This window comes from Haemorhous mexicanus, chromosome 4 (assembly GCF_027477595.1).
Source record: "Haemorhous mexicanus isolate bHaeMex1 chromosome 4, bHaeMex1.pri, whole genome shotgun sequence".
NCBI lineage: Eukaryota > Metazoa > Chordata > Aves > Passeriformes > Fringillidae > Haemorhous > Haemorhous mexicanus.
Window position 1 is genome coordinate 39,038,753 of NC_082344.1, and position 14,074 is coordinate 39,052,826.

General features: G+C 35.8%; 1 protein-coding gene across 1 annotated transcript in view; it reads left to right on the forward strand.

The window, feature by feature from the left end:
- The first annotated feature begins 204 nt into the window (after window positions 1-204).
- The window catches only part of PALLD (palladin, cytoskeletal associated protein), a 145,827-nt gene continuing 131,957 nt past the window's right edge, over window positions 205-14,074 (forward strand). The window contains exon 1 of the mRNA XM_059844496.1: window positions 205-548. The gene's annotated coding sequence lies outside the window, so the exon portion shown is untranslated. The remainder of the gene's footprint in view (window positions 549-14,074) is intronic.

The following is a 14,074-nucleotide window of genomic DNA, read 5'->3' on the forward strand; positions in this document are numbered from 1 at the left end:
CAATCATATGAGCGGCAAGTCACAATGGAATTTTTTCTCTACCCACTCTTGAGATCAGAATCTTAGGGTAGCGACACTCTCAGTACATGCGATAAGGAGAGAGAATGAGGGGAGACGGATCACTACTTGACTTCCTTCGTGTTATTTTTGGATATGACTAGCATTCCTCCCCTTACACACACCCTCTTTTCCCCCAGCCCCCATCTCTTACACGCGTTACAAGCTCATGCAAACACTCTCACGTACTCTGCAGCAGCAGCAAGAGCAACAGTTGGACTGCAGCCAGAGGACTTAAACTCCGCTTCCTCATTGCCAGCAGGCTTTGTTCTTTGGACTCAGTCAGAACTAGGGAGAACGTCTTCATTGCCGGTCGTGGTGGTTGGAATTTGGCAGCTCAGCTGTCTATTAAATTTTTCTCTGCTCCTTTGCGGATTAGAATGAATTTAGAGCAGCAAAGCTAAGAGCCGGGGCTAGTCAAGAAATCAAGGACCCAGAGACCATCAGCTCTCAGCCTCTCTGCGGGGGTGGGGTCCCTCTGTGCCACAACGGTAAGTGCCAGCCTTAAATGTGTATAAAGGTGCAGGAAGCTATAAGGTGCTTTAGCTTGCTACAATAGGAGAGGGGGGGAAAGTACGAGTGAATCACACAGTGTGTGCTGTTGTAGTGGTCTTGGAACAGTGCCTAGCAGTAAAATGTTCCTCATTTTTCCTTTTCCAAGAAGCTTTATAAGAATGTATCTATTTTAACAAAATTCATAAGTGTCTGTGCAATTTTGGAAAACTTTCCAAAATGGCTTTATTATTAGGTTTTCTGCAAGCTTGTTTTGTTTTGAACAATGTGTAGTACAGAGTAACTTTAACTGGCAGAGTAACTAATTTGCTTTAAGTGCAAGGGCTGAACCTGGGAAGTAAAGGTGCTCCATCATAGAGGATATGGGTAGAACTAAAGTTGAGGAGGATGGGGAGGGTAAACGGATGATATGCACCCCAGGACTAGTTTACAGGCACCTAAAACAAGTTTGTTTTAAATGACTGGCATTCATTCAGAGCACACCCCCTCCCCCTTCCTTTCCCGCTATTAGGAGCAAAGTGAATCTCTTTTTAAAACAAAAAGCTTTGAGAGTCTACTGTTCTAGGGCATGCAAGTGAAAGCTAATCTACAGTGTAAAAAGAGTGTAGGCTTGAATAAATGACTCTGAGAGAGGACAGGAGTCCTGCAGAAGAGACTGCTTTCTTCCAGTATGCAAAATGATTTAGCTGTTCTCGCTTTTTCAAAGTGTTAGAACTGCTGCCTTATTAGTTTACTAGCAAAATGGTTTGCTTTGTCACAAAGACCTTTTTTTTAATCTCTCAGTGTTGTCTTTAGGAAAAGTTTTATAATGGTCAGAACTGAGGCAGGTTAATACAAATGCATGGCTTTCAGAAATGCCATCTAGCTGTCAAAGGAAGTTCACTGCAGGGACCCATTTGTTTTAAAAGTACTGATAAGCCCTGCTATCAGCATGCTATTATGTCTTGCTCCGTGGGTTATCTTAATAAAGTGATAAATAAGAAACCCTTGAAGTCCAGAAAGTCAACTGTATATTAAATTTGACAAAGGGGAAAAGATCAGGTGACTGAATGTACTTACATACTTTTAAAGCTAAAAGTCCAAAGAAACCTTACTGTGACAATAGATCTTAAAAGGGGCAAAAAATTCCTTTCTCTTGCCTTGGCTCTGGCTCCATCAGTTACTTCAAGTAGTTATTCAAATATTTTTTGTTGACAAAGTGAGAGTTCCCTTCCCTCTATCCAGTTATTAACTGCTGGTGATCAAGTATTTGTGAAGGTGAACCTAGTCACACGAAAAATATGCTGAATGGGCAAATATATGATTGTGCGAAGTATAGCAGACAAAGTCAATTAACTATTTGTTTGAGGTCTGTGTGTTTGTTTTTTCTAATTTAGAAACTCAAAACCAAAGCTTTGTCATTCTACATTTCACCCTTCATTTGGGAGAATACTCAGGTGTGGTAATTGTTAAAATTATCTGCTAAATTATGTTTCTATGGATTGACTGTGAAGTAGTGCTCAGCAGCACAGTGTGCAATTAGTTAGGATGTTGGGAATGTTTAGTACACTTTACTTGCCAGGTACTAAGGCATTTCTTTCTATAGTAGTTTCTAGCTCTGTTTATGGCAAGTTATTCACTGAATGGGAATTACACACTAAAACTCGCAAAGATTTTGTTTCCGAGCTAAAAATGGAATATTGTTTTCCTCAGTTGGACCCCCCTCTGCCAATGGCACCATGTCAGGTTGCCTCAGCAGCTGCTTTCAGTTTCACAATTTACATGGGTGCTATAATGACATTTTTTCTCATTGATGTGGTGGAAAAATCTGACATCTTTATGCTGGTTTTCCTGCTTTGATATGTTAAAGCATATTTTCTATTGACTGTGAGGTTTGGCAATGAGTGTTGAATTCAGAGATGGGCCTGTACCAAAATCCCTGGATTCCTACATCCATGAAGTATAAGAAGGTTAATAACTGGATCCAAATGTCTTGGCTCTGGTCTATTCCTGTTTTAAATGCACATCGCTTTGGCCACATGTTTAAATTGTTTTTTGAGGTGATTAAGACTGAAAGAAATCTTTCAGGCTCCAGACACAGTTTTAAAGAGGAAATGGCATTTAAGAATCTTACAGTTATTTAAGCAAAGCTTGCTCATTTGCTGTTTAAATGTGACTTTTAGGAGCCCCCATGGACCTACATTCCCTTTCCTCTATTATAACTTTAGATGTAAGTAATATTTTGGAACTCCTTCTGAGATGTGCTGGGGAAGCTAAGGTGGTTTTGTGCTTGTCCTTTCTATTTGCTTAAGGAGACTGGTGAAGAAGACTAGCAGCATGCATTTAGATAGTGCAGATACCTGAAAATGGTTTTTGATCCTAAGTGATCTGCCTATAAGCTGTTAAGAAAGTGTCATATATGTATATACTAAACTGCAAAAAAATTGTGGTGGCCTATGGTAAGAAAAACTGTAATGTGGTGTAGGAGGCTGCACAAATTGTTGCTGAAATAGTGTATATTCTGCTTTTTAATTGATCAACTTCTCCTACTCTGGCTAGCTTAATGGATTTAGTGGCTCTCTGAATACAATTACATATGCATCTGCCAGCTGCTTGTGGTATCCCTGCCTCAGCAAGAAAAGCTGTTCTTTGGCTGCATTGGCTCACTGTGCTTTGTGGCACACAACACTGATTTATTAGGCAGTAGATGCATTTTTTTCTTGAATGATTGAACTATGATGTCACTTTTTGTCTTGGCTTTAACCTTTTAGAATTGGGATTTTTTTTTTTTCCTGCAGACTATTCTCTTAACACTAGGAAAGTGGGAAATATCTCAATGTTCATTGCAGAGCAACTCTGTCTACCCCAGCACATTCCAGCGCCACCGAATCATTTGTGGTGAGAGTGATTCAGATCTGGTTAAGATGATTTAAAAGAGAGGTTATGGGCATACTGCAGTTGTGCATTTAAGAAAATACAGAGTTTTTACTGCCTGATTGAGACCACATGGCTCCAACTTAGACTTTTCTTTTAACATGGAAATCATTGGCTGGATGTACTCAAACGATTTATTTTTTTTTAATTGCCTAGAGGCTGAGAGTTTGGGTCATAGCATTTAATGGTAAGGTCAGGATTAAAACAAATAGTTTTTAGTGTTCCTTTGAATAAATGAAAAATAGTTTTTTGAATATTTTGCATGAGATGAAAAAATGCTTTTCTTAAAAGAGAGCAAATGTATCTCAGGAATTTTTTGGACACTACAGATTAATTGGTGACCTGATTTGAGAGTGAGAAGGATAGAGATAAAGGAAGATTGCCCTGTCATAAATCACAGTAAATATGTTCCACTCCAAATATATTATGGAAAATACCAAAAGTAAAAAGGAAAGACCTTTTTCTATTGCATACAAGTTAATTGCTTACCCAGCATTTTGTGCTGCTCTTAAGATTGAAAATTTATATAAGTAAACTCTCTTTAAATTGTTGTAACTATCTACATACAGTATATCTCTACTATCAAGGATGAAATTGTAATAATCTATATTCTTTTAATGCATATTCTTTATTCTGAAAATTTATTTCTTCCCTCAGTGCTCTCACTTCTTTCTTTTCAATTAAATATTTATCATATAAACTGGTGCATAGCTTTGATGTAAAACTTTAATCCAAATAAATTTCCCTCAAATGAGAATATTAGATTATGAATGTTATTTTGTATGGATACTTTTGAAATTAGTAAAAAAAATAGTAAAAAATTCCAAGGTGTTTCAAACATAGAATGCGAATCAGAAGTTACAGCATTGAAAAATCACTGTTCGTTCTTGCATCTGTTTGGAGGATGAAGTAATGATAAAAGGCAATTCTTACACTAATTGACCATAATTTATCTAGAAATAATACAAGTGTAGTATTCTACAACAGGAAACCCAATAAACAATAGTTATGAGCTTTTTGCTGTCTTTAAGGATTGAGATGATAAATTTAGCTAGGGGGAAATGGGAAAAAAGAAGAAAATATCAGTCATGTAGCTGTGTAGATCCCTTTCAGCTAGTTCCTTGCTTAACATTACATCTCTCAAATTTACAGACCATGCATGAACTTTGTTCTTAACTTTAAAAAAGGCTAAAAACTAAAGAAACAACCCAACAACCCAGCAAAACCCAAACATTAACCAGAGTTCATGAATCACTGGTTGTTAATTTCTGCCTCACATAAACTAACAATGTAAATGTTTAAAAGTTATTTGCAGATTTTTTTAACTTTGAGGTGCGTAATGCAGGTGGGACAGCTATTATTATTTCTGAGTAACTGCTGTGAGAATTAATCAGAGGTCAAAGTACATACTACAGTGCCCTGATGTTCCTGCCTGTGGTATGTTAGTGTGTTGTGTCAGTGTTCAGTTTTACTGACTTAATGCATATAAAATACGTAGAATTAACTGGATTTGGTTTTATACTACACAATCCTAATTGTACTGTGGATAGGACAGTACAGTCTTTCTACAAATACACAAGAAAGCATGGACTTTAAGATACCCAGTCTTAAAAGATCTATCTTGTGCCTGAAGTCCTTGACAAATTCCAGAGCCCCTCAGTGCTTTACAGATCAAGTGAAGCAAAGGTGGCAAGATTCTGCTCTGTCGTATAGGTGGGAATATTCCTGTGCCTTCACATATATTCCAGAATATCCTGTTCTTTGAAACATCTTTAGGCCAGCTTTTATAGGGTATGTGCATATACAGTTATTCATCTGTTACTAGACTGAAAGCTGTCATTCTTCCTAAATTATGACTACTTACAATTTTTTGACTGTAATGCTGGTGCAGTCTACATTGCACTGTGCATATGTTAAACAGACACCCTCTCTTCAGACAGTTTCTCAATTAATGGAGAGAGAGGCACATTGGGAAAGGAAATAAGAATCAAGGAATTCAAGGATTTACAGAGGCAACAGCAAGCATATATAAACTCGAGTCATTGCAAAGAGGAGTAAACTTTAAAGCAGTCTTGAGTGTTGACCCTCAACCTGTTGGATTCCTAGGGAATTTCTGATTTTCCACTCAAACTTGCTCTTGGTATTGTTCCATATTTCAGGCTTCATAATTGTTGTGAAAAATACGCGTGGTATTCTTTGAGGCATGGCTGGCTAGGCTAGTGTATGTCAATAGGTAGGAAGAATCTTGAAAATTTGAAAATAATCTTGAAATGAGTATTTGGAGCAAGCAGGCAGTAGTCATAAATCTGCAAATAGTCACCAGAGTATAAAACATGGGTACATGTATGCTCTAGTATCATACCATACTGACAGCTGTCAAACATGGATGTGAGCTTGCCTGATAAAGCTGAAACTAAAGATTGAAAGTAAGGGCTGGGCTGTGTCTTGCAGCTAATGAGGTGTGTAAAGGCACTTCTGCTGATACCTGAACAGATAGCGTAAATCAGTCATTCTTATTTAGAGAAAGGTGATGGCTAGTCCTCAGGCTTAGGAAGCTAATGTAATCCTTCCCTAAAGAAGATTGCTTGTGTGTTGTAAAATGCACAGTACTGCAGTGGTTAACTCTAATGACAGGTATCTCATTGTATAAACTGAGCAAATCAATGGAATGTAATTTCAGTAAAGGAATGCTCTGTGAAGGATGCTGAAGAAAAAGTGGCATAAGTTTTGGGAGAACTGAGGCTCCAAAGATAGGCAATTTTCCTTCCCCACCCTTTCTTTCCTATTATCTGCTGTTTCAATGAGACCTTTTTATACAGCACACTTTAAATCTGTCCTAGGACACCACCAGTGTTATCCCAGAGTCCAAAGTATTGAATCTTATTTTACCTCTTTTAATGGGTAACTTTTTGCTATATCTATGATTCCATTTGCCTCTGAGGTAGGATATAAGAAAATAGCATACTACAGAAAAGTACCATTACTTGCAAATATGATGGCTATTTATGTAGAGATGAAGCTTTTTTTTTTCCATGAGCAACTGTGAAAATTATCTTTGATAATATTACATTATGAATCAGAAGAGGTATTATCAATATTGTTTTACTAGTTTGTTGGAAATTAATTCAGAAAGCTTTCTGTTTCCTACAGACTAGTAGGCATAGAAACTAACTTGTTAAAATGGTGATTTTTCTAGCCGTAAATACATGAAATAAACAACAGTTGCAAACATCTGTTTTCTTCTCTTTATATATAAATGGGGTTTTCTTCTCTTCAGTGCTGAATATAGGGCATCCTAATCCATTTAAGTATAAATCATCCTAATCTTGAGTTCTTTGATGATGACAGTTTCCTTCATTGATAGCCCAGCCTTCCAAGACCTGTTTCCAGTATTGAAAACCATGTTGGGAGCAAGACTGAGGTGCTCGTTCTCTACATCCTATGGCACTCTGCTGAGTGATGCCAATCTCTGCAGGCTGAGTAAATTCTCACTGAGTCAATTTGACTGCTGTCATACTTAATGAGAGGCACTGACAAAACTGCTGACAGCTTCCTTGCATTGTTGTCAGTTACTAAGTTGCTGACCTGACCCAAATGAATCAAGTATTTTAGCTTCTGCTCAGCAAACTTATACTGACTGTCTCTAACTTTGAAATAATCGAGAAGTAAGAAAAAGAGAGATGATAGTAGGAATAGTACTTATATAAAAATGGAATCCTTTTGTATTGGCTATGTAGGGTTTCATTTTGCATTTAATTTGATCTAGTTTAGCTAATGTTGCAGGTGCCAACTAGAAGTTTATCCATTTAGCTACTATCATGTAGATAACTGTCTTCTATAGGCATCATTTAGTTGGCCTATAAAATGCACAATGATGGCAATGTATGTTGCAGTTGATGTAATAGCTTTCTACCTTTCCAAACATCTAAAGATGTTTTCCAGTTTTCAAGGTAAACCAACAAGTTCCATGGTTACCACTTCCATGTGCTCAGTATGTATGAACAAGACTATACATTCTGAATGGAGGTTTCCTTTTACTTGTTGTTGATTTACAAGTTATTAAGGTTTTGTAATTGAATACTGTTGATTTGTTTTCTGTGGACTAGAGTGGTTGGTCTCAACCAGTTTGCATCTTCTTCCCCTTTTTAAGTATTATGGTTTTGAGAAGAATTATTACTTCTTCATCTGACATATGTGTTGTCAGCCTTGAGTTGCCTCTGACTAACTCACCACAATCATAATAAATGCAATTATGTGTAGAATTCAAATTGCATAAATGCAATTTCATCCTTCTAACTTTCTTTTTTCTTACTTCTAACTCTTTACAGTCCTTCCCTCAAAGTTCAAAATGGTATTTCACTGGAAGATTATGCCTCACAATTCTGTAATAGGTACTCTTCCCCATGAAGGCAAAATAATGATGGCATGCTTTTTGAAAATCTGTTTCTGGCAGAAGGAATATAAGAGATACCTTAGAGTGGCATTTCAGTTATAGGCACTATGCATTCCATTTCAGCTAGACAAGGAATCATGTTAATCCTACAAGCCTCAACAGTTCTTTGTGTCTGAAAAATGTTCAGCATTTCACACGGGATTATTAAATACTTTTTTTTTAACCCGCTCTAACCATCTTCACTGCCTTTAATTTTTTTATTTTCCTTCCCTTCCATGATCTTCTTAATTTCCTATCAAATACCAGAAGTGATAGCTTCATTTAAGCATAGGTCAGCATAAACCAATTGATGGTATCTTCAGTCTAAGTGAACAAAGTTACAGCTATTTATGGGGCTTAGGTGCATGACTGCCTTCAAACTTCATGGAAGGTGGCCACATAATATCTTTCTGCAACAGGTAAGCAGACCCCTAAGAATGAAATTTCAGTATTTCATTGGCATGCAGGGCTGTATAATAACTTACATCCACCTCTTCAAGCCAATCTGCTAGCTTCCAAAAAGATTGAATAATTTTATGGCTAGTAGTACATCTGGTAATGCAAGGTCAAAATCTACTCATATTTTAGAGACAATACATAGAAGGTGGCCTTCGAGTTAAGACAGTGGAAATTGAGTTCTAAGATGGCTCTTACTTTCTTGGGAGACAGTGGAAAAAGTGCTTAACCTCAGTTTCTCAATAGTAAAACATATCTAACGATCTCATGTCCAATTACTATTTCAGTGCTTTAAGATCTATTTATTGATCTTTTCTTTAGAGAAACGTTTTTATTCAGCTCCTGCAGACCTAAAAACATTCATTGTGCAATTAGATTCTGTCTAGACTGTTGTTAACAGGTAGTCCAATGTTTATATTCAATAAGATGTGCCATGTGCTAGACACTGTGGAAAATTATGGTGAATGTACTTACTGAAAATACACATAAGGGTATGACCAACCTAATGGAATGGGAAAACTGTTTGGGGGAGTAAATGGTGGAATAAAATGAGGGAGGCCTGCTATGCTGCTCTAGTGGGCTCTTCCAGCATGCTCTGAAGCTGAGGACAATCTGAATGGAACCAGGCATGTTGTCTCCAATACCATATGTGTGTTTTCTCTGAAGAACTATACTTTAACTCTGTTCTCATATGCTTTATGCACCACTACTGTACTCTCAGTACAGGGCTTGATGCATTTGGGGACAATTTTTAATATGTTTGGCATATCTTTCTGTAACTTTGTTTAAACAAATATTTGAGGATGCTTCATGGGACGTAAAACAGGCAGAGTTTCCTGAATTAACTTTCAAGTCCATTTTGGAGAGAAGATTTGTATCTGTGTATTTCCATGCTGAGCAAAATCCTTTAGCTACAGGGTGAAAAATACAGAGCAGCATCTCTACTGAGGAAATCTAACATTCTGATTTTTGGGGGAAGAGATTATAAACTTCACATGAAATAAAACAGCAGATCAATCAATTTTTTTGCTGGCACAACTACAGACACAAGCAGAATGGGTCTGCTTGACTTACTGACAAATGAATTAGTGGAACAATCTGAAATGCAGATAATGTCTGCCACACTTTGACTTCAGGGTAAGATGTTCCAGGCCCCAGGAGGAAGTTGTACAAAACCAGTCAATTTAATTACCTGTCAGATTGGAAGAAATTATTGCTCAGTGTCTGGCTTTTCATGCCCTAAAACTATAGGAGCTCCTGTGTAGTAGCTAGTTGTATGCAATAAGTGCGTGGTTCAAGTGCTGGGGGTTTTCTTCTCTTCAGTGCTGAATTCTTCTGTGTAACATGTTTCATAGTTCTGTGACAATCCTCTGAAAGTATAAAACTCTCAAAGGGTGTTAAAAGAATGGCTTTATCTGTTAATCATTTAAACTTGACTTATATTAAAAAATTAATGAAAGCATCTACAGTAATATTAAGCACAGAACTGCAGAGCCGACTTTTATCAAACTTTTTATGACTGTACTTGCTCATTCATCACATTTATAAACTGTTCTTTCTTTGTGCTCTGACACATGGAAACGGCTTCCAGGTTTTTTTGGCATTGGAGGCAAGCTATTGCAATGTAGATCAAAATGTAGAAGATATTTCAGAAGGGAAAAAAAACTTGCAGTGAAATATGAAACCTAAAAATACAAAATGAGAAAGTTACATGGAATGTTAAGGTTATAAATGAATGTAAGTTGATCTTTTACTCTACTTAATTCCTTCTGTCACTTCCTGCTTATATCACCTACCAACTTCAGTGTAAAGACTTCTGAAATGCAGGTAAATGTATCACAAAACTAGTATGGGAGTATTTTTCTTCTGTATCTTTCTTCTGCTTGTTTGCTTTTTTGTTTTTACTGAGTCATAATCGAGAATTGCATTTGTAGATATGTCAGAAGACCAAAGAATTTTCCTTTTCTATGCATTTTAATTAATTTTGGAAATTGTAGACCAGATTCTAACTCCTTAGAATCTGCAGGTCTTGATTTGTGATAATTTTTTTTTTTGTCTGAAACCAATGAAACCCAGAGAGATTACAGCTATATTTACTACTATATTTATGAAGCGAACAGCCATTTTTCAAAAATAAATTGTATCATTTGGGACTAAGAACAAGTGGGAATTGGCAACTGTTCAATTATTTTGCCATATCTCATATTTAATGATATTCAAAAATATTTATATATGTTATAAAAATGTTGAGTTTTTGCAAATTGAAGGTATTTTCAATGCAATACCTTTTTCTGCCTGATATTTGCGGGCTTTTATAATTAAGTGTTGGGATCTTATAGCTGAGGAGAGCAAATTCTAGTGAAGGAAAGCCACCTGAAGCTGAAAGTATTTTGTTGTGACACAATATTGGCTATGCTCTGAAGGAAGTTTATTTCAGTTTCAACATGTAATGGGAGCTTGAAAAAAATTGAATATTGTCAAGCGCAGCCATCCAAGTTGTTGAGTGATGACATTCATTACTGAAATACAGAATTGTAATTGGAGTGAAGCAAAGAAGTCTTTTGACTCTTCAGCTGTGCCAGAAAGTGCATATTCTGAATTTTCAGGAGAATAGTAGTTTTCTCTTCAGTTATTCTGATTTATCCTTCTTTAGTGTAGCTAGCCTGAAAGACACCAGAGTTATTGCATAGGCACTCATAAAGAGGCTCTAGCTATGCTGGCCCAGACTGCATTGGGTCTCAACACCCCCTGTCAGATTTATCCCAAATGTATGGCTGAGTTGTAAGCGGTGGTAGTATGCATATGTGTGGCAGAAACTCAGGTTTAGTCAAATAGATAATATAAAATATTCTTCTGTAAACTTTTAGATGTCAGGTACAAAATAGTGCTCCAGAAAATGAAGTGAGAATAAGTTGTCCAAGAAGAGATGATGTATGGAAACTGATACATGAAATATTGTAAATGACTTGTAATACAGTAAGTTTTCTGAATATTCTGAAGAAAACTGATGTAAAGAATCTCACTAAATTAGCTAGCAGTTATCTAATTAGTTCAACAGCCCTTGAAAATGTCTTACAAATAGAAGTGTTGAAAACTTCATATCTTAAATTACATGTATTTATTCCTGGATTTTTAATTCATGCTTTTTTCACATGAATGAACATGGTCATGTAGCTTTTAAATTTATACATATGTCCAAACTCACTAGTTAAAAAGTTGCTTGATTAAATGAATTATTTTTGAATATTTAGCTTATTTGTCACAAATAATCAGCATGCCTGTTGTAGAAAAGGTGGTTTGCAGTTCATAAGACATAAGCAGTCCTTAAATTGCACAGAATTTTCACTCTTTCTTGATCTGATGACGTCAAAAATATAGAAGAAAGTGAATCATCTATCTATATCTATTTTTCAGTTAAATTGTGGCTTCTGAAATTGACATTTTTATTGCTCAGGCTAGTGGCCAAAGAGGGAAATGAAAGTTCTGTGAAAGGTTTCTGAAAATGTGAAATCTGCAGGTTACGCCTACACCTGAACAATGATTTTGTCTTCAGAAAACATCTTGTTAAAATCAAGAATAATAAGTACTTTTGTTTTGTTAATGAACAAAGACATGGGAAAAAAAGACAAATCTTTGAAAGGGGTAAAGCTAGATCAAAACAGGATGTGAGGCAGGGTTTAAGCTTGGGGCTTTAAAAATGGAAAATAAGTTATTCAGCATGCATTTCAGTATTCTGTTATTTAAGAAGGTTGACTATAACATAAACAGTGTTTTAGAAGAAACTTCTTAAAGAGATATTTGTTCATTCTGGTTAGAGAGGTAAGCATACAGATTTTTCCTTTAATATTGACTGCTTTTTGGCCAGTTAAAGAAATATGATCTCCCTGCTGTTCTTGTTGAATAAAAACAGCTGCACAAATGTCTTTGATCCGCATGATGAAACAGGATTACCTGAAATGTGGTATCTCATTTAGATACCATTGATACATTTGCGAAATATCATTTGCACCAACCCCACAGTGCAGCCAACAGCAAGAGTCACTTCCCTGCTTTCTTTGCTGCATGGCATAAATGTACCTATGAGACTTTGAAGCCAGATAAACAACTAAGCTGCTAGATACTTTTCATTGATTTTATGTTCAATATTTATGTATCTTTCTTATAATCAGAGTTCTAAAAAATAGTAAGCATATCCAGTTTTAGAAAAACTTACTCCTGCAAGAAATGAGTAGAAAGTAGTGAACATTACTTTAACCTCCTACACAGCTTGTTATTACAGAAATGTTTATTAATCAGAAATTAATAAATTTGGATTGTGTGTAAGTCATATGGCAGGTACCTCTTTTCTACATGATATAGTGTCTCTGGTTATGTACAGGAAAGATTACTGTATTATAGGGATGAGGTGTAATTCAGTTTTATTCATTAAATCCCATAATTTCCCCTTCATATCCAGGTATTACATTGCTGCCTCACAGCATGGATATCTTCTGACTTTTATAACACTGCAGGATTAACACAGAGACATGCAGTTTATAGTGATAAAATTTTACTAAATTAGAATGTGTTTGTCTTACAAACTCATTCTTTTCTTTTAGTTTTTATAGTACATAATCAAATCATGAATAGTGTTAATAAAGTCAGTTTATTTATTTAAATTGCTGTTTGTATTTCTCTCACACCAATGCAACTACTTCTAAACACCCCAAAAAGCTCCAAAAACCATGTATTAATGTAAATATAGCTGTAAGCATTCTTTAAAAAATAATTAATAAAAAATACCAATTTGTATTTCAGTTCATATTATAATGCTCACAGTAGTTTTGACTATGATGCCCCTTTAAAAATATAATAGGAAGCTGAGATAAAACAGAAGGACCTGAGGAAATAAGAGGTAGTTGCCTCAGAGTGAATTTCAGTACATTCAGCAACTTCAGAAAAATACATTCTGTATCAAAAATTCTTATTGCGTCTAAGAATAATTTAGCAGCAGCACAGTTGAAATCCGCAGCACGCATTTTACTACTGCCAGAGAAATGCAAAATGAACAGTAGTAACTGTTGAGCAAATAATTTAAAATTCACTTAATCTAAAAAGTAAAAGAAATGTTCTCTAAAAGGTTTGGTATATGGAAAGTTGGACAGTTAGAAATCTTTGCCCAGTGTTGTGTTCAGTTTTCACACTTTCTAGCATTGATTTTGTTTTCTTGTGTGAATATCTCTCTCATTCAGATAACTAAAAGCTTCCATCAAAAATATTTTCTTTTAAACTTCTATCTACAAAATGAGGCCACCAGTTGCAAAGTCAATGACAAGATACAATCTTGAAAAAAAATTAAGAATTTCTAAGCTGATTCTGTGATTTTAAGACAGAACAATTACTTTTTAATCAAGTCTGACAATGCTGTGTTTCTTTTGTAATTAGCTGTAGATATCTATGTAAGGCCGTGGAACATTGCAGTACCCAGAGAGAAGGACATGAGCTACAGGCTCTAACTCTGAGCACCTTGTCCAAAGCTATCAAAATCTCAAGCTAACTTTCAGATTATTTCCCCAGCTGAAACAGAGTAGAATCCTTGTTCCATGGGTAAGGTGAACTGAAGGAGGCTTGGAAAACCTACATAAGAAGGTAGGGAAGAAATTTTCCTAATGACAGGAATAAGCTAAAAAAATAATCTTTGGAGTTACTGCAGGTTGAAATCAG